The sequence below is a fragment of the Cebus imitator genome, unplaced genomic scaffold, assembly GCF_001604975.1.
Source record: "Cebus imitator isolate Cc_AM_T3 unplaced genomic scaffold, Cebus_imitator-1.0 Scaffold7, whole genome shotgun sequence".
NCBI lineage: Eukaryota > Metazoa > Chordata > Mammalia > Primates > Cebidae > Cebus > Cebus imitator.
The window spans coordinates 3,464,821-3,487,555 of record NW_016107322.1 but is presented as its reverse complement, the minus strand read 5'-3'; the positions used below and the strand labels follow the sequence as shown (position 1 = coordinate 3,487,555).

General features: G+C 35.1%; 1 pseudogene; it reads right to left on the bottom strand.

Moving 5' to 3' along the window:
- Nucleotides 1–8,184: 8,184 nt before the first annotated feature.
- LOC108311754 overlaps nucleotides 8,185–22,735 on the bottom strand; it is a 97,184-nt pseudogene continuing 82,633 nt past the window's right edge.

The following is a 22,735-nucleotide window of genomic DNA, read 5'->3' as shown; positions in this document are numbered from 1 at the left end:
ATAAAAACATCTTATAGTTGTTTGCACTGCTATATGCATGTCAATTAGTAGCATTTTGTGAGGCATACTGTTCCAAGTATTCTGTAACATTACCAATTGTCTGATTTTTCTTTCAGTGACAGAGGTACTTTTTTCAGTCCTTAAGATCATAGATTTGTCTATTTCTGATTTTAATTATGTCAACTTTTGATTATCTATTTTGATAGCTTTATTGAGGTACTATTCACTTAACTGCCCATATTTAAAGTGTAAATTTGGCAGAAGATCAAACACCGCATGTTCTCACTCATAGGCGGGTGTTGAACAATGAGAACACATGGACACAGGGAGGGGAGCACTACACACTGGGGTCAGTGGGGGGGAAATAGGGGAGGGATGGGGGGGGGTGGGAAGATGGGGAGAGATAGCAAGGGGAGAAATGCCAGATGTAGGTGATGGGGAGGAAGGCAGCAAATCACACTGCCACGTGTGTTCCTATGCAACAATTTTGCATGTTCTTCACATGTACCCCAAAACCTAAAATGCAATAAAATAAATGGGAAAAAAAAAACACAGGAGAAAAAAAAAAGTGTAAATTTGGGTTACCTCTGAAAAAGGTACATGCCCATGAATTCATCCCCACAGTCAAGATAAAGAACATGCCTATCACCTCTAAAGATTCCTAGTGTTTCTTTGTAATCCACTTTTCACCCCATTTTATCAGCCCTTATATCATTCTCAGGCACATGGTGATATATTTTCTGTCAAAGTAAATCAATTTCAATTTCCTATATGGATGGCTTCACACTTATAATAAAGTTACATCTCAATCAGCCCATGCTAAGTTGAAAATTTCCTAAGTCAAAAATGCATTTAAGACATCTAACCTAGTGAACATCATAGCTTAGTCTAACCTACAGTAAACATATTCCGAACACTTACATTAGCCTACAGCTTCGAAAAATTATCTGGCAACACAGTACACTGTAGAGTATCAGTTGTTTACCCTCATGAGCATGAGGTTAACTGGGAGCTGCAGCTTGCTGTCACTGCTAACCATCGGAGAAGTGTCATAGAGACAATTGCTAGCCCAGGAGAAAACTCAAATTCAAAATTTGAAGTATAGCCTCTACCGAATGCATATTACTTTGACACCATTGTGAAGTCAAAAAATTAGAAGTCAAAATCATATTGTAAGTTGGGGATGGTCTGTAATTTTATATAAATGGAAACATACACTATTTAACTTTTTTCTGACTTCATTGACTTAGTATGTTTATTAAAATGTATCCATGTTGACATGTGAATTGATAGATAATTCCTTTTTACTGTTGAGTAGTATTCCATTGAAAGAATATTCCACAATTCATTTATCCATTCACCTGCTGATGGACATCTGAACTGTTTCTAGTTTTAGGTCATTACAAATAGATTCACTGTAAATCTTTGTGCTGAAGTTTTAGTCTTCTCATATGCTGTTATTTCTCTTAGATAAATACTACGGAGATGAATGGATAGATCATATTGTAGGTGTAGGTTTAATTTTTTAAGAAATTGTTGAGTGTTTGACAAAGTGGTTGTAGTATTTTACAATCTCCATCAATAGTGTATAAGAGTTCTAGTATGTCCACATCCTTACCTTACAGTAAATGTGCAAATAATGTTAGATTGTGCTTGCTTAGAAGAAAAATTTGCTTATTTTCAAATGTATCTATTCTATTTCTTATCTGGCTTTGGAATTCTCTGTGCATTAAATATCTACCCTTGCTTTGTCTGTCTAGTAATTCCTACTTACTTCTCAAGATCAATCTCTTATCTTCCCCAAAATGTATTGTATTCTCTACCTTGTACAACATCTTTGTCCTTCAAGTTCTGAAGTCCCTATGCCATAGAAACATTCTTATAGTTCAGGCAATCTTACTTGATTAAGGGTTTCTTGAAGGAAGAATCACATATTATTTATCCTTTAACTTGCTTCAGAGCTTGACACATATTAAGAGTTCAATATATTTTGTGTTGTTAAATGAAATAGTAAACATAATTTTCTAATTCTCTGTCTTATTGATTATCTGTAAAAGCTTGTAAATGAACATTTCTTACTAAATGGAAAGACACATGGAATTGCATTGATTACTTCTAAGACTTGAACCATCCAGAGTGCAATTAACGAATAAAACCAGATATAAAGATACTTCTGAGAACATGATTTGATTTAAAATTTAATCATCGCTCACTCATGACTGAGATTGGAGTTTAACTTATTAGATACCATCTGCTGCCTAAACATCTAGGGAATATTTTTAAGGAATATCTTTATAGAGGAAATGATAATCTTGTGCCAACTTGTTTATCACTTATCTGGTTGCTGGCATTTAAACCTTGTAACAACAGAAATTATAGTTGAGTGCATAACGCAATAAATGAAAACTAAATATGATAAGAGCACAATGAAAATGTAAATGACTTTTTCCACCAGATTCATTACTTCTGGTATCATAATGAGCTATGTAAATGTGAGACTAGGTTACATGGCAACAATGGAATGATTCAGAAGGCAAGCTTTGTTCAGGCAAGTGCTAGTTTGAGTATCGCCTATACCTTTAAATACCATTGTAATCTTGAATAATTAAGAAACCATTGTAACTAATGTAGGTTTTCCATCATAACTACTGAATAATAATAACAATCTTATGAATTGTGGTAGCAAATGTGTGCATGTTTATATACTTGCTTATTTTATTCATGGTCCACATAATCTAGGCAAGATGATCATTTAGGACTGAGGAAGTCCAGAATGTGCCACTTCACAATAATCCACTTTGGCATAAGGATTATTTTGAGCCAAAAGCAGTTCAAACTCAGCAGAGGAAGAAAGAGGTATCTGGCCTCCCATATTCTGCCTAAAAGGAGGGCAAAATTTCCTTTTGTGAGGGTGTTGACAATTTTCCTTGTTAAGGCATCCCTCTTTCCCACACCAGGAACAGGAGAGCAACTCTTGTCACCAGAGATGGAGAGTGGACACCAAGATTAGGCCGCATAAAGAATCCTTACTAAAGTGGTCCTTACCTTGCATTAATTCATCTCTTCCCGACAATCTATTGTCCATAAAATCCATAAAGCCCAAACAACATTTCCTTTGTTAAAATGGTACATAAACCCGAATCTAACCACTTCTTAGAGTTTCACTTCTTTTCTGTAAAAATCCGTGCATGTAAATATTAATAAAATTGTTTACCTTTCTTCCTGTTAATATATTTGCTACTTTAAGCCTCCCAGTCATAAAATCAAAAGGGTAGAGGAAAAGTTTTTCCTCTCCTATAATACTCTTAAATTAGACATTTTAACTTTAATTGAAAAAAATGATAAACTGAAAAAACTAATTCTTCAATAGTTACTTGGTTTACAAGCATTTCTAATTCCTAGGAGTTTTTATCTTTGCATGTCATATAAATTCTAACAGTTTTGATATAAGACAGTCACACTATGCTCAGTAAATGTATATTTGCAATGTTCCTCTGTTATCATGTAACATTAATTCTTTTTAAAGCAATTGGTATTAGTTTCCTGAATCTGCCATATAAATTACCAAAAACTTGGTGTCTTAAAACAACAGAAATTTATTATCTCACAGTTCTGGAAGCCAGAGTCCAAATCAAGGTGTCGATAAGTATGCACTCCCACTGGAGGCTCTCAGAATTTCCTTCCTAGAGCTTTGTGCTTCAAATGACTCCAGACTTTGAACCCAAAAGTATCTGGGACTGGTCTCCATCAATTTAGAAAAGTCATTTTGCCAAAGTTAAGGGCAATTGTTCTTATCTCTCAGTGTGTCTCTGTGTCTCCCCTTCTGTGTATTTTATAGGGATACTTGGATTTAGTGGATGATTAGGCTGATCATCCAGAGATCCTCAATTTAATTGCATTTACAAAACCCCCATTATTCCCGAATTAGGTCACATTCACAGGTTCTGGGGATCAGGAAATGAACATATCTTTCAGGATATTTTATCACTCACTCTTACGGATGACTCATGCAAACTCTATAATTTTAACTTGCGATCTGGTGTTCACATGAACACATGCATTTACTAAACTGCCATGTGTGACTTTGTTCCATTTTACCACCTTTGTTACTCTAAAACAGTAGCTGCATTGCCTAATCTGATCTCATAACAGCACTGACCTCAGCCTGACTGTATTATTTTCTATCATTTGAATATCAGAACCTTTTCGATTTTTGTCTATGCTCTTCCATACAGGAACTTTTACATCTGTATCTGCCCTCTCTACTACTGGGAACACGAAGCAATTTTCAGAATAGAGTTACAAAAATATTCTCTGCTTCCCGAACCTATAACAAACAAAAGCTGCTCTTAAGTTCTTTTTTTCAAAGGTTACAGAAAAAGAGTTGAAACTAGTGTTTAACATGAAGCTACAGAAGCTCATTATCACTCAGCAGCTGACAGAAAAATGTTTTTTAGCCAGATTATGTAACATTTCTAGGTCCCTTGGCACACAACAACCACATCCTGTTGCCTCTTTGTGGGTAACTCATGTGAACTCACACCAAATATAAGTTTCTGTTTTAACTAATTTCCTATGGAAGTTTTGCTTGAATCTCTGCTTTAGTTGAAAGCATTTCTAACTTGTTCTTTAAAATTGATTTGGTTAAAAATATGACCCTCTGAAGATTGTTTAGGGCTAATCCTAATACTGAAATCAAGTAAGCACAGACAATTAAAGGTGGAGACAAGTCACTTCTCAGTAGCTATTGATCTTATCAAATCCTGTCATCCATATTAAATGCACAGATCATTAGATCTCTTTCTGTATTAACATTTGTAATGATTGTGGTGGAACTGGAAATGATTATCTCAGTGATTTCGATGGTAGTATTTTTGGAGCCAATGCAAATAAGATGCCTCTCTGTGAACCATTTCCAGATTATCCATTTATTCACCTTTCAATATGATAACTTTTTTAAAGTGTGGACAAAATCTTTGAAACAAGTTCATTGTTAATTACTGTATGGTAAATTTTCTTGCATTTTAAAATTTGTTACCATAAAAATCTCTCCTTTCTTACTATTGGTTTATAGTAACCAGGGCCCAACTGTGGATATCATTTCTTCTTCCAATTCTCCCATGCTCTGGCCTCTTTAAAATATTTCACAATGTGATGCAGACATTTTGATAATTTCTTTTCTTTTCTTTCTTTTTTTTTTTTGAGACGGAGTCTTGCTGTGTTGCCCATGCTGGAGTGCAGTGTCATGATCTTGGTTCACTGAAATCTCTGCCTCCCAGGTTCAAGTGATTCTCCTGTGTCAGCCTCCCGAGTAGCTGGGATTACAGGCACATGCCACCATGCCCAGCTAATTTTCGTATTTTTAGTAGAGACAGGATTTCACCTTCTTGGCCCAGCTGGTTTTGAACTCCTGACCTCGTGATCCATCCACCATGGCCTCCCAAAGTGCTTAGACCACATAACGCATTTATCAGCTAAAACAAAATATTCTTTAAAATAAGTTTACATGTGTGAAGTCATGAGATCTGGGCTTTAGTCCTAACTCTGACATTCACCAGCTACCAAAGGAAAGATACGTTGATTTAGTATTCAGTATCTCTTTTTCTGTATTGGTAAAATAATGGTTTTGACTGTTTAATAGCCATCAGGTTCCTTTTATCTTTGTTCATCTACGTTGAAGTATGTCAGTCCTAGGTCATATACTTTTCTTCAGATGATTTTAAAAGTGAATAACTGCACATATCTGGTCAGAAGAGTGTTTTATAAAATAGATACAAACCTATCAAACTGTCCCTTTATATTTTATGCTACATGAATTGATCTGCCTATACAATTATTCATAGAAATTTGATTTATTTATACAGAATCAACTACAGACTTGAGCATATTTTTTCCCACTTCTTGAATTTAAGATTACTGTATCCGACACTTCTTGTTTGTATATTTTGGAATCACTGAATAAACATCATTTACGCTTATTTCTTGAGTAGTTTATATCAAAATTTTTATATGCCAAGTTTCTTGACAGTATTCCTAGCATTTCGTAACTCAGTGGTAGATACAGAGTCAGTGACATAACTCAGTATCACATTAAACATAACGTAATTCCTGTAACTGCTTTGTTTTCCTTTTACTTATAACAGATTTAAATATTTTTATAAAGAGTTATCTTTTTCCAGATATAAGATTTCAAGAAATACAGAATGCACATTAACATTGTCAGCCACAAGGTTAACTGTGCCAACTACTTATATGTAACATCACAATTATAGTACCTTTAAAAAAAACTATCTACCTCTATCTATCTATCTATCTATCTATCTATCTATCTATCTATCTATCTATCTGTCTGTCTATCTATGTATCTATCTCTCTATCTATGTATCTATCTATCTATGTATGTATGTATCTATCTAGCTGTCTAGCTACCTGTCTAACATCTATCACCTTGTAATACAAAGAACTTAAGGCAGCTCCTTTCTTAGCTTACTTAATCAGAATGACTTAAAAGAGGTTTTAAAACATTTAATTACTTTGGTCTCTACAATAAGTGTCAATGAGAAATGCATATTTAATAATGCATTCTTTGGAAGTATTGTTATGGTCTTATTTAATTGAATATCAAACATTCAAGTTCTTCCCTTTTTTATTTTTCCAACCAGAGCAAATATATCTCTACTTTTTCCTGCCTGAAATGAATTTACTAAATATAGGACTTTTGTGTACAATGAGAAGCATATCTCAAGATAAACCAAGGCAAGACAAACTATATTTTTCTAGAGTACATTTAAGTCAAAGATATTTTATATCTTATCAAAACTAAATATTTCATGAAGAACTAAACTCAAAAATTCATTCTCATTGAGGAATGAAGAGAAATACGTCTGTTATTGTTTTTTTTAACATTAGTCCTGTCACCTAAATAGGTGATGAAAGACATTTAATTCTAAACAACTTTGGTGAAATCTTCTGGAAAAAATTTAGTAGTAGCAAGTGTTCAAAAATCTAATACTGTTTTTTTTTTTTTAATTTTATTTTGTACCAGGCACTCTTCTAACTAAAACAATATATTAATGATATACTGAATACTCACAAAACCCCAGGAGATAGTTAGTTGTTATGACATAGCTGAGGATATTGAGACTTGAGGTATTACATGGCAAGCCCCAGGTCATCACGAATAGCAAAACTTATGATGAATCCTTCAAGGCTCATGCACGTGAACATATATGCTACTCAGCCTCATAAAGCAAAGACTGAAAATTCTTGAAGCCACTTTCTAGCTTTAAAATTTCAGATAAAAGAAGAGCTCTAACACATGTAAGAATGCATTGCTTAGCTGACTTTAAACCTTTGTATGTTAATAATTTTGATCTCTAGCAAGAATCATTGAACTATGGCCCACAGGTGAAATCTCACCTGCCACACTTTGTATTACCTGCCATTTTATTTGTATATACCAAGAATGTTTTACACATTTTTCTATGGTTGGAAAAAATCAACATAAGAATAAATTTCTTTTTAACTTATCTGTATTTGTTAAACGTTTTAAAGCCGAACATGATTCAGGCACTATATTTCAATTTACAAGCTCTCTCTGAGTTATTTTTGAAGAGCTTTATAATATGCCTAGCTTAGCTTATAATTTTGTTCTTCCAATAATACTTTTCTTTGGAAACCAAGCCCTGTGGAGAGTTTAATGCTCCAGTTTAACATATTTCTAGAGTACTAGCACGTGCTGAGTTGGCAACTACAGCAGATGCAAAGTTGAAAAAGTAGATCTTAGAAGACATAAAAATAATTTTCTTCTAAACACCAAGGTATATCTCCGAACACTTCAGTGGCAAAAGCTCTAGTCTACTAAGGAATCCCACTTGATAGCTAAACACTTTAGACCACAAAGTTAAAGTTGGGTTACGTACATCTTACAACATACATTACCTAAATCTGTTAAAATAAGCCAACGCAAAACTAGGAAAGCATACCAGCTCTGCTTTAGTGCCTAAGTGATCACAACATCACTTAGAAGTAAATCTTATCTTCCCCTTTTAATAGTTATTGTCATGCCGTTCAGAGTCTTTAGATGTTAATAAAAACCAAGAAAAAAATTCCTTGAAAATATATTATCAGAAGGAATAAAGATAGAGCATTGAATACATGTACAAGTCATTCCTCAGCTGGCGCTTAGTCTACTTCTTCCATGCATGATGTGTCATCATCTCCTTTGAGAGGTAGCATTTCTTCAGTTACAGCAGCAATGGTATCATCAGCAATAGGATCATATTCATCAATACCCAGGTTGAGTTTGATTATCCTGTAGATCTTTATAATATGTGTCTGGGAGATCTTCCAGACTGGATCCAGAACATAGGACTGCAGCTTCATAAAAGCAAGATGGGCCGGATGCGGTGGCTCACGCCTGTAATCCCAGCACTTTGGGAAGCCAAGGCGGGCAAGTCACGAGGTCAGGAGTTCGAGACCATCGAGGTGGAGGTTGCAGTGAGCCGAGACTGCACCATTGCACTCCAGCCTCGGCAACAGACCAAGACTCCATCCCAAAAAACAAACAAACAAAAAACAAGATGATCAGATCCTTCACAGACTAGTTCTTGTCAGCCTCTGCCGTTTCCCTCAAGGTCTCTGTAGCAGAGTGGTCAGTATTTAGCTCCAGGTGTTTCTTTGCTGCCACGTAACCCATCGTTGAATTATCTCTTAGGGCTTGAGCTTTGGTGATTCCTTCCATATTTGCTGTCCAGCCACACATGCTTGTGACAATACAGCATGGGGACGTAACCAATTGCTTTGCACAACTACCTTTTTGATTTTTTCTCCAATGTATATCTTTCATGATTTTGCAGATATCCCCAAACTTCATTTTTTTCTGTTTGATTTTCTCTTCTTCATGTTCTGGAAGTTTCAAGCCTTCTTTGGTGACTGACGCTAAAGTCTTCCCTTCAGATTCCTTCAGCTGTTGGACACGGTACTCATCAGTTGGCTCAATCATATAGATTAGTTCTAAGCCAAACTTCCAAAGATGTTCCACAAAGGCTGCATGAGTGAGCTACCAGTCCTTGGTCTCACCTGTGACATAATGTGTTTCTAGCTTTCCCTCATTCTGCTGCAATAGTCCTTGAGAGAAACCATTTCATCACCAGAAGCAGATGTGTTGCATTGATATGGGTGGTGAACATGGAAGTGCTGGGTAGAGAGCGTTGTGTGTGATCCCTGGCTAGGGCTCCACCCCCAGGCCTGTGCCCACGAACCTAGGTAAGGACAGGCATTTCTGTTTTCATGCCCAAATATTGCAGTTTCCAAGACCACCTTGGCTGGCTATATCCCCATCTTGTGCCTATAAAAATCCCAAGACTTTGGCAGCCACAGACACAAGCGGCGGGAGGTTGAGAGAGAAAAAAAAAAAAAAAAACTGTCAGAAGAGCACACAAGTGGCTGGACGTGGAGAGGAGTGGAAGAACACACCGACAGGCATCAGCAGACGGCAGCAGGCCATCCACTGGCAGAACGACGCGGATGCCCAGAGGAATCTGGCCACTGAGCTATCCGACTCCAGGGGAAAACCATTTTCCCACTCCATACTCCTTCTGGCTCCCCATCCATCTGCTGAGAGCTACTTCCACCATTCAATAAAACCTTGCACTTAGTCTCCAAGCCCACGTGTAATCTAATTTTTCTGATACACCAAGGCAAGAATCCTGGGATACAGAAAGCCTCCCCTGTCCTTGCAATAAGGCAGAGGGTCCGACTGAGCTGATCAACACAAGCTACCTCCAGACGGCAAAACTAAAACACATGCCCAAACTGAAACACACACACGCTCAGCGGGGCTTCAGGAGCTGTGAACATTCACCCCTAGATGCTGCCTTGGGGTCGAAGCCCACACGCCCCCACCTGCCCATCTGCCTGCTCCCCCTAGTGGTTTTGAGCAGCGGGGCACCGAAGCAGCAAAGCCACACCCTTATCACATGTCCTGCGAGGGGGATAAGGAAACTTTGCCCATTTCAGTATCTTAACATCTCTGAAAGCTGCTTCTGATTTCGAGAGTCTTTGTATATTTCAAGCTTTATGTTTCTAGAGAACTGTTCATATAACTTTTTGTGGTTTTCTTTATCTTCTGCCAGTTCAGTGAAGAGTTCTAAGCATTGTTTGACTACTTTTTTCCTAGTAACTTTCAAAATGTTGTTTTGCTGCAACATCTCATGGAAAATCCTTAGAAGAAGATCCTCTGAGTCCACCACTTCTTTAATGAAGCTAAATATTCAGGTATTAGCTCCTCATAGTTTTCCATGATGACAACTCTCTGGGCATAGAACTTAATGTCATTTTTCGTTTTGATTTCAAATAAGTCTAAAGGAGCATGTCTTGGGACAAAAACAAGAGCTCTGAACAATAATATTTCTTGGCATATAAAAACTACCTGAAATGCAAGTTTCTGTGTCCATAAATAATGTTTTATTGAAACACAGTCATACTTCTTCATTTTTTTTTAACTTTTTTTTTTTTTTGAGAGAGAGTTTTGCTCTTGTTGCCCAAGCTGCAGTACAATGGCACAATGTCAGCTCACTGCAACCTGTGCTTCCCAGGTTCAAGCAATTCTCCTGCCTCAGCCTCCAGAGTAGCTGGGATTACAGGCACCCGCCACCATGCCAGGCTAATTATTTGTATTTTTAGTAGACACGGGGTTTCACTGTGTTAGCCAGGCTGGTCTCGAGCTCCACCTCAGCCTCCCAATATGCTGGGATGACAGGCATTAGTCACTGTACCCGGCCATGCCTCTTTATTTCTCTATTTTCTATGGTTCCTTATACACTACAACATTGATTCCAGCAGTTGCAATGGAGAAATTTGGCCTGAAAAGTTGAAAATATTTACTATGTTTTCATGTAAGAAAAAGTTCACGGATCCCTTGCCTACAACACTCAGGAAAACATTGTTTATGTTTAGTTGGGCATATAAAATTAATACATTATTATTTTGCACATATATAACAATTATTGTCAAAGAATCCTGAGGGATAAAAAATAGGAAAAAATTTGAGCCTTGAATTATGCCTCAAAAGTAGCAATCATTAAAAAATGAGAACAGCTAACAACTAAAATATGAGTATTGATTTTATATGCAATAGATTTCAAATAAAGGATCAGATCAATGTTGAAATATATGAGGAAAATTTCATGCAGAGGAAATAGTTGTGCTTTTAAGGCTGGGATCTTTTGGTTCGATGTAGGAATGGAGAGGCGTGACTTCCTTTTATAGCAGGAAACTAGAGGAAAGGCAAAGAGGCTGGGTGCAGTTGATCATGCCTGTAGTCCCAGCCTTTTGGGAGGCTGAGGCTGGAGGAGTGTTTGAGGCCAGAAGTTTCAGGTTACAATGAGCTATGATTACACCACTGCACTCCAGTGCAGGTGATAGAACAAGACTTTGTCTAAAAAAAAAAAAAACAGAAAAAAAGAAAAGAAAAAGAAGGAAAAGAAGGCAAAGTGGTGACGATTAGTGTATGAGAAGACATAAATGTAGACGCAGACTCTGGTGAAGAGAAGACAATGATTTACATGCTCAAATACAACTGTCTTGCCAATGTAGTATGTAGTTCTGGTCTCTCTGTCTCAAAAATAAAATTCATATAAACTTTAAGACTAGGTCCTCATGTGCCTCAAGGGCTTATCAATTTGGTTTCATTTTTGTGGTTCAAGAAACATTTTCTTAAATGCACACTCCAACTGCCCCCCACCACCACCCAGCGACATGGCCTGTTTTCTTTAACCTCACAACCAAATAGCTAAATGTTATTTGAGACAGCTCTCTCATCTTGGATATATGATATATGAGAATTTTGACCTTCCCTAAGTCTTCAACATTTCTGGGTCATCCTGTTATATGTTTCTGGAAAGTTTCCTATCCCTTTAGCCTCAACAACTATTTCATGACTTCTGTGTTCCTAAAGCTTATAATTTCATTTTTTTCTTCACATTTACTAGATTATTCTGCTCTTCTACTTATGGGAAAATCAAAACTATAAGGCAAAAAATTAGTTGAAATCCTTTTCCTCCATTGATACATTTAACTTTACCAACACCTTAGCATGGCTCCCTTCTGCAAATGTTAAAAAAAAGAAAAAAAGAAAAAAAACCCTGTTTTCCAAATGCAATCTACTTACCTGACTTGGAATTTTGCCCTTGCCCTCTCTCTGGAAATTTGGCTCAATTTCATGTCCTTCAATCTACCTATTGGCATCTTCCCCTCTACATGCAAATGCACACATCAAGGCATCCCATGATTACTGACATCTCACAAGGCTCAAACTTAGGTCTTTCCTCATTCTGCATATCCTATCTGGGCAATTTTATTAATACTTGTGTCTGAGACTCCAGTGTATTGGAAGTTTTCTAAAAATCTCTCTCATCCCTTATTAATTTAAAATATACTAATCTTTTTAATCTGTTTAAATTTAAAACAATTTAAAATCTATTAATCTGAATCTAACAATTACCAACTTCTTTTGATTTTTATGTACCTTCTGCTGTGGTCTGAATATGCTTCCTAAATTTCACATTTTTTTTTCACATTTACCAAGTTATTTTCCTTCTATTTTTACAGAAAAATCAAATATATAAGGCAAAAATTTAGTTATTTTTTTTCCCTCCATTGATAGATTTATCTGTAGCAACACCTTAGCATGCCTCCTTCCATGCCTCCAGCATGCCTCCATTCATGTGTTGGATTAATCACCAGTGCAGCAGTGTTGGGAGGTGGGACCTAATGGGAAGCGTTTAAGGTCTTTAGGGCTCTGCTTTCATAAATGAATCAACCTTGCCATTAAAAATGCTCACAAGACTGAGTTCTCCATCTGCCTTCCACCATATGAAGACACAGCAAGAAGGCCCTTATAAGATGCTAATACCCTGATCTTGAACTTCCCAGCCTCCAGAATCATGAGAAAGAAAGGTGTATTTTATTTCTTTATATATTACCCAATCTGTGGTATTCTGCTACAATAGCACAAAACAGACTATGACAACCTTTCACATTGCCTATTCCAGAAAATTGAACCAAAATCTATTGTTTTTCAAAAGTCAAGAAACCTCCATTTTTGCACTAAATCCCTGGTTCTAAGATTCCATGTTAACATTCAAAAACTATTTTGTTGCTTAGTATCCCCCTAACTATCTGTTCTTTGCATGCTAATTTCTACTTTTCTGCATGATACTCTTATTTTTTCCCAATTGAATTGTTCCTCTTATTTCTTATTGTTTTCCCTCCCCTCAGGCACATGCTTGCCCAATCAATCACCCCTGTTCTATTCCTGTTGTACTAGCCTCTCAAACCTAAGAATATGATCATGCCATTAACATGGTTTTGAAATTGTCCGTTCATTCCAATAATTTCTTTTTGGATGTAGGTTAAACATTTAAAACATGTACATGGCTTGAAGCCCTTCATGGAATCTCTATTGAGTCTCCTTTCCTCCCCTCCTTCCCTCACAGTTTATGCTTCACTCTTCCTCACTCTGGCAGTACCACACTTTCTCATAGTCCTGTACAATTATAGTTGTCTTCCCAGGACAATAAAGATCCCAGGTCCTTTGATTTTCTGATTTGCCTGAAAGAAAATTCATCTTCTGGCTTGACTTCAAATCCTGTATTTTCTGTTGAGCCCACTCTGATTTCTCCAGATAAACCCAAATAAAACTGCAATAATGTTTCATGCTTATTAAAAATATGCATTGTATAGAGCTTTCATGTTAATTTCTCATCTGCTTATTTTGTCTATTTTTCACCAGATGTAAGCTCTTGAAACTTGTTCGAAAGGCATATTCTTCCCTCTCTTATGACAATATACATTGTAGTGCTGCAATTCAGCTTTTAATGTAGGAAAAGTAACTTTAGATGATGAGCATGAGATCCTTAGATCCACCAAACTTCATCATTGCCATTATCTTTATCAGGAGTAACATCTATTTCAGTGCTTACTATGCCAGTCATTATGTGAAAAACATTCATAAAATTATCTCTTAATACTTGAACCATTTTTCAAGTTAGATAATAACATATTCCCTTTTTATAGATGATACAGCTGAATCAAGATATTCTTCAGGTTGCCTCCAGAGTCTATATTCTTAACATTAAAGTATATTTTCTGAATCCAAGGATTAATTCACAAGTTAATTTTAAGTGCATAACTTATCCAGTTTTGTTACTGACTAATCTCCATAAATAACAAAACTATTTGTTGCTTTACTTGAATTTTTAATGCCAATCACACAGTTTCATGATGCAAGAATATGCGCTTCTGTCATCATATGTGAAAGACACATAAGGATTTTATTAGACAGCATAGTTGGTCCAATTAAACTACGTTGAACTGACAAATGACAATGTTCAATTGTAATTGCCATTCAGCACATTACATAGGCTAAATGTGATCATATTCTGTGATAACAGGGGAAGCATGACATTCATGTTATGAGAGGTGATCATCTACCTCTAATTGCTCTGCGTTAGACTCCACATAGAGAACTACTCTCACTAATGGATGTAATAGGTTCAAAGACATCTAAGGTAAATGGGTTAAAAGGAAAAGGAAGCTTAATGGAAGAGAATTTTAAATACAGCAAATTTACAATAAAAACAAAAGGTACTGGAGTATTTTACTAGAATGGACAAAGAGTTGCTTTCCAAGCATTTGATGAACATTTCTGTGGAAGAGAAACTGTATTTTGATTTGATTTTTTTATGTCCCTATAAATTAGAACTAGACTTAGTGGTTGAAGCAAGGATGTCCTGAGATGAAATGATAGCATGAAGGCTCATGGACAACACCAGAGCTAGAAGTGACCAAGCATATCTCAGATGGAGGTTTAGTGGGGATGGTACAGAGTTTAGTTATTAGAAGAATATTTGGGCTACAAATTTAAGATCTACCCAGTCCTGTTTTTCTGTGATGTTGAAATAATATTGCCATTGACTTATTAAATTTTTTAATTTATTAAGCATTATGTGTATACTTCATTTGTAATTACATACTTTAAAACAGGAATCAAGGGAGTTTACTGCTTAAAAAAAAGTGAAGTGTATCTTCCAATGTAGAGACTTTGATAAGTGCAATGCATTGCCATGACATGCAAGATCACTTCCACATTTTAATGTCAAAACTTGATCTATTGCAAAGCCAAGTGAATTGTTATTCAGAGAAATGGAAAATGTATCTAAAAGTGTCCCCATAAATCTGTTGCCAGATTGCGGTTTACACCAGACTTTAAACATTTAGAATGATGGAAAGTAAACATCATAAAATGATCTAAAATTATATCGAATCTATCAGAAGAATCCTTCATAGTATAACGTGAAATGGACATGCTTTTATAGCACTATCAATTTTGTGCTGAGTTTAAACATAAAAAATACTTTTTGGCAATATTTTCATATTAATAAATTATTTTCAGGGGAAACATTTTAAAATGAAAATAAAATGGCAAAATAATTTTTAATATAAGAAGATAATTTGATAAATAAAAGAAAGTCATAAAATGAAATACATATGGTTATATAATATGAAAGTTGCCAGAGAAAATAGTTTACTTTTCAAAGTTCTCCTCAGATAAAAACTTCAATCAGAACTAATTTTATTAAAATTGAAGCTGATTAAAATTCTTTTGAACACTTGGATGGGTCAATTACTATCAGTAAGACTGTGTGGAATTCTATACTTCAAATTCTAACCTGACTCAGTGTAATAGAATTTCAAATACAAATTATATTTTTTATAACAGGAGAGGATTTTATGCTTCAAAATGCTACTATGTGGGTACTAGAGAATATTTTTACATTAGCCAAGTAAAATATTTATACCCAATAGTAAAGTTTAAAAAATTTAAAACATTTGCTTCATTCAAATTTACTAAAGTGCAACTTCCAGGTAGACATCACTGCCTCCTCTGTGTCCTGAAAATTTTACTTCATTTTCAAAAATGTGAATATGGGTTGATAAATGTTCTCTACTATCTTGGAAAGAGTTGTGGCTACCTTTGAGAATTAGTTATTCTTTTTTAGTGACTGAATCCCCATGAGGTCTTTGACTTTCTAGTCATCTGCACTCACAGAGTACCTTCCATTGTTTCACACTGAATACTAAACTCATAATATTTCAGAGACTAGGATACATTTCTAGATGATAGAATTGTGGTATACAATTCTTAGGTTGTAACAATAAAGAAATTGAAAGACCATTAACCAGTGCATGTTCATCCCTTGCATACAGAGTATAAATCAAGTATAGGCTTGTCAGTAGCTCTCATATAGAGAATTTAGTATCACATAAACAATCACCTCCACTCCACAGACATAAAAGACACTGTGGCTACAGTATCTGTCTCAAGATGCTGTACTGGTAATCTCTACTCATCTATTGTAGTTACTTGAAGAAAAAAATCTATTCCAGCTCTAGAACTTGAGGGTTCAGTGTAGGCTAAAAAGAATAGACAATGCAACTTGGAAATACATTAAGAATTCTTAGGAAATAGAAAGTACTATTGCAAAACTTTTATATTGCTTTGATATTGATTAGCCTGTTTTTTGTCAATTACAGTAGACTTCAGTTAAGGAACAAATATTTGGAAGGAGAAATCAGAAATTCTCTTACTTTTCAGTGAAGGCAATTTGCTGCTTATAAAAAATGTGTGATAAACATATAACTGCATGTATCATTTTGGCATCATGATCTATATTCTTTTAGGTATATACCCTGTAATGGAATTGCTGGGTTGAATGGTAACTGTTGTATGTTCTTTGAGAAATCTCCAAACTGCTTTCCACAGTGCTGCACTATTCACAATAGCAAAGACATGGAATCAACCTAGGTACCCATCAATAGATTAGATAAAGAAAATGTGGTAGGACACACTGTGGAATACTATGCAGTCATTAAAAAAAGATGAAATCATATCTTTCACAGCAACATGGATGGAGCTGGAGGCTGTAATCCTAAATGAATTCACACAGAAACGAAAAACCAAATACTACATGTTCTCACAGTAGGTGCTAAACATTAAGCACGCAAGAACACAAAGATGGAAACAATCGATACTATGCACTACTAGGCGGGGAAGGATAGAGGGAGATTGGGTTGAAAATACCTGTCAGGCACTATGCTCACTGTCTGGGTGCAATATACTCATGTAACAAACCTGCTCATGTATCTCCTGCCTCTAAAATAAAAGTTTAAATAAAAATACTTCCTGGGTAGTAATGTTGTGCAATTGTAATTGTTAACATTTATTTAGTGTTTTCATGAGTGTGGAGTAAAGGAAGTGGAAGGTTACAATTACCAAATAATTGATAAAAAAGAGAAAATAATTTTTATGAACACAATGAACAGCTCACTCATAACTCAATGGGTGAAGTAACAGAGTACCATGGAGAGTCCCCACATAAAATTAACATCATCATAATAGACATATAAGAAAATTTTAGACTTAGAAGAAAACATACATTAGGCAACAAAAAGCCCTCAGAATAGTGGATATTTATTTAATGTAAATAAAATACTCAATTAGAGAAACAATTTTTTATAACTAGAGCTTAGATCCACTTCAGAAAAGAGTTGTAAAACAAACGATATTTCTTTCTTCCTTCAAAAATAGTTTTGAGTGTAATAAAATTTATTAAGAATTAGGTAAATTTTACATATATATAATCTACTAAAATACTTTTATGTTATAAATTAAAGTAAAAATGTAATTATGTCTCGACGCTAGAAACTTTAAGGTGACTCAAATACGCTACTTTGTGGTTACTTTTTTTTGTTCTCCTCCTCAGAGCAGTGAACATCTAAATATATGCAGTCTGTGTTCTACCCTAATGTTTCTGCTAATTTATAACTGAGAAGATGACATTTTTTGTGATAATAATTGTCAATACAACTTTGTAAAAATCAGGCCTTGGAAATGCAATACTTTAGAGAAATCTCTTTGATCTGAAAGTAATGTTATTGAGCTGTAAGCTATTTTACATTATACATAGGTACTTATATTTCATTATATGAAATAAACTATGCACTTGTGTGTTTTTTAAAATTGGAAATTAAAAGAATCTATTCAAATATTTTTATCAAAATGTCAGAAATACTTTCTAAAATGATATAGTTAGTTAATTCTCTCTGTGAACTCAAAAAAAACCCCATGAATTTTCAAGTTACATCCAGTTGTATGGAAATGGCCAATTCCCAATGTCTCCTTGGCATAATAAATTCATTAGATGGAAACTCTAAACTAAAATAATTCTAAAGGGCCCTATAGACTCTCTAAAGGTGCCCCTTACTCACCACTAAAATATAACTGACTTTAAAATAAAGCACTTTAATATACTTTGCTGCCATCACCATTCACTAGAGAATTACAGCCGTAGAAATGAGGCCCTGTTTTAAGTGCTTCTTACTCATAGCTCACTGACACTTTAAAAAATTTGTGTAATACCATAAAACAGTCTATGGAAAATCAAAACATCATATACACAAAGCTTATTTTCCTACAGCAAAAAAAAAAATGTGCCTTTACTACAGACAACAAATACTTTTACAGCTAGCATTTCATTTAAAATTATATGGAAGCATCTTGCTTACTAGGTGAGACACCTAGCTATCTTTCACTGTTATATCTTTTATTGGCTTGATTGGGGTGCAATTGACATACAACAAACTGCATATATGTAAAGTGTTAACAAGAAGATATTTGACAGATATCAGCACTATAATAATAAATCTATCATATACGTCATTCGCAAAAGTTTCTTTGTGCCACTAAATAATCCCATTTTCCTATCCCCGTTCCACTCAACCCTTAATCCCAAGAAATTTGATCAGTTTTCTATCACTATAGATTAGTTTACATTTTCTAGAAATTTACATAATTGAAATAAAATGGCATGTACTCTTTGTCTATCTTCCTTCATTCATAGTAATTATTTGAGATCCATAAAGAGTAATATAGTGATGTGTTACAATAGTTCATTATTTTCTGTTTATAAGCACATCATTGCATCTACTTTGGGTTATTACAAATGATATTGCTCTAAATATCTATGTACATGTCTTTATAGAGCATGTGTTTTTATCTATGTTGGGTAAATGCTGAAGAGCAGGATCATATGGTAGATACATATTTATTTAACTTTTAAATAACATGCCAAAATGTTTTCAAAAATGGTTTTGCCATTTTGCATTCCATCAGCAGTGTAATAAAGTTGCAGTTTCTCTACATCCTCAATGCTTGGTAGGGTCAGCTATTTTAATTTTAACCATTCTAATTTGTGTGCCTTTGTATCTCATTGTAGTATAAATTGGAATCTCCCTTAAAAATGTTGTCTAATATATTTGTCCATATGTGTGGTTGTTTCAGTAGGAAGATAAATCTTGTTCAGTTCCCTCCATCTTGGTCAGAAATATTCAACCATGACTGTACTTTCTTCTCTACCATCTCAATGATATCTTTCTTTGAATCATTACAAATACCGTGTAATCAGACTTTGTGCTTGGAAGGAATGAAAATTAATAACAGGCTTTGGGAGCACAGAGCTTGCATTGATAGCCCATCATTTAACACTTTTTTTTCACTTCTTTCATAAATAAAATTATTAGTAAAACTTCTTTTGGAGTTAAATAGCCTTTATCCAATTTTAAGTACTCCAATACATTTTAAATATGGAAGGTATTTTGTGTTATCATTTTAATATAGAGTTGGAATACATGCAAGGCAATGCCTATTCCATTGGAAGTGGTAGTTACATCAAATTAACCATACCCAATCATTCTCTCAAGAAGAAAACGGAACACCACTCTGATCTACAATTATTTTCAAATATAAATTGGTGATTTTCAGCCACGAGGAGTGGGATAGTTTCTGCTTTTCTCATTAATTAATTTTTTGAAAGTACTTAGTGTAATTTATAAATGGAGCATGATCTTGTTAGAAACTCCATCAAAACATTGTATATTTTTCACTTAAAAATTTTTTTGCCTCTAAAAATTATTTTAAACATAGTATGTCAATGAAGAAAAAATAGACTAGACCTCATTGTTAATTATGATCGGCAGTAATTTTCCGAAAAATATTCTAGAAACAAAAAAATATTAAACATTATTGAGCTCAAGATTATCACAGCAGAACCTTTATTTCGTACACACACAGTTTCAGGTTCTTGCAGCCTAAAATGTTGTTTAACCTTAGGGAATAAAAATTTATGTCCTAATGGGGAATCTGTTTTTACTTAGATTCCTAAGTGCAACAGAGAAAACTGAGCAGAACACACAGAGCCATAAACAGTAGAAATTTTGGTTTCTGAAATAAACAGATCTGTGGACCTTTGTACATAGAAAACAATTCCTGAAATTATTAGTAAAGGTATTACATACAAGGCAATTATTTCAGTAACATTTTTCAATGGTTGTCAAGTCTACAAAGTCTCTGAATGAACATTATCAATAAAGATTATATATATGTAAACCAAAAATAAAATTCTACACCTCCCACAACCATATGAATAGACTTCCTCCTCAGCCAGGTCACTCTTAAAATTTAACTGGAGAGACTGTTTCAGGCCATGATGGGAAGTGGGTGTTGGACATGCCTCATTATGTGTCTCCAGCCTTAACATCAACATAGACTTTAAGTCTAATAAGAAACATTTTACAACCTGTTCTCTCTGAAGCCTGCTATCTGTTGGCTTCCTCTGCAAATAAGAACTTTTTTCTCCACAACCTCTTATCTTAACTCAGGCATTCCTTGCTATTGATCCCAGGTCTTTAGAGAAACTCAACCAATTTTCAACCAGAACATTTTTAAGTCTACCTATAAGCTGGAAGCCCACCGCTTTGAGAAGTCCCGCCTTTCTGGATCAAGCTATTATATTTCTTAAATGTATATGATTAAAGTCTCATGTCTCCTTAAAATGTATCAAACCAAGCTGCACCCAGACCAACTTGGGCACATGTTCTCAGATCTCCTGAGGGCTGTGTCATGGGCCATGGTCACTCATATTTGGCTTAGAATAAACCTCTTCAAATATTCTACAGAGTTTGACTATTTTTGTCAACATATAAGAGGACCTTTGTTTAATTAATAAACTGATGGTGAAATAAGAAGACTAAATACATGAAAGCAGTGTATTGGCACGGACTGAAATGATGCAGTCAGTGTGGGGTTTACAACAAGGCTATGGTGATATAAGAATGTGAATCAGAACAGACTTTTAGGCATATATTGCAAAGGACTCTTTCTTTAGGGAAAAAATAGGGAAAATTATTAGCTTGTCTTTAATGCATAATAATTTTATATTTTTATTGTATAAAGCAGAATAATAATGCCCCTCCAAGATTTCCATGTCCTAATCTTTAAACCTGACTTAGCATAGGAGACTTGCAGATCTGATTTAAGATGCAGACTTTGAGATGGAAGATTATTCTGAATTATCTGGGTGATCTCTATATAATTACATGAGTCCCAACTCTGATCAGAGGGAAACGTGACTATAAAATAATGATCAGAGGGATATTATGTTTCTGGCTTTGAAGATGGTAGAAGTGATGAACAAAGCAAATTTGGTAACCTTTAGAAGCTGAAAAAAGGCAAGGAGGCGGGTTATCCTCTAGAGCCCCTAGAAAAGAACATGAGTCTGCTAACACCTTAATTTTAACCCATTGAGACTATGTCAGATCTCCGACCCATATAAATGTACAATGATAACTTTACACTGTTTTAAGCCACTAAATTTGTGATAACTTGCTATGGCAGCAATAGTATATTAATAAAACTTATCCATAAACTTAATTTAACCTAGTTATGTAATAAACTCTATTAAACTCTTATTACATATAAATTCAGAGTTCTTCAACTAAAATTAATGATGCTTTTTTTTAGACACAGTTTCATTGTCACCTATTGTCACCATGAGAGAAAGTAAATCTCATTCTTTTATAAGGAACTCACGTCCAAGATAATAGACACAGTTTCACAATAACAGTATTAATCTATTCATGAGGGCATAGCCCTCAAGGCTTTATCACTGTTAAAAAGTCCACCTTCCAACATTTTTACATTGAAATTAAATGTCTAACACATGCTTTTTGGGGGACACATTCAAACCACAGCATTCTGCTTCTGGACCTCCAAATTAATGTTTATCTCACATAATAAATATATTTATTCCAAAGTCCAAACTCCAGATTCTCATCTAAATCAGATACAGATAAGACCCAAGGCATGATTCATCATGAGGGAACCCAATCCCCTCCAGCTGTGAGCCTGTGAAATCAAAGCAAGTTATCTACTTCCAAAATACAATGGCGGGACATACATAGGATAGACGTATTTATTCCAAAGGGAGGACTATGTATGAAGAAAAGAATAATAGGTTTCAGTTACATCCAGAACCCAACAGAACAGACAACATTAAATCTTAAGACTCCAGAATAATCTTCCATTCTGTGTGCTGCCTCCTGAACACACTGGCAGAGCTGGGGAACCTAAGGCTGTGGACAGCCCTGTACCTATGGTATTGCTGGGCTTAGACCATGCAGTAGTTTTCATGAATTAGAGTCTCCTGCCTGTAGCTCCCTCAGGCTAATGTTGCATGCTGGTGGCTCTACAGTGCTAAGGATCCCATGGTGGCCTTGCTCCCATGGCTCCACTAGGCATTGCACTAGTGGAAACTTTATAACGTGGCTCCAGCCT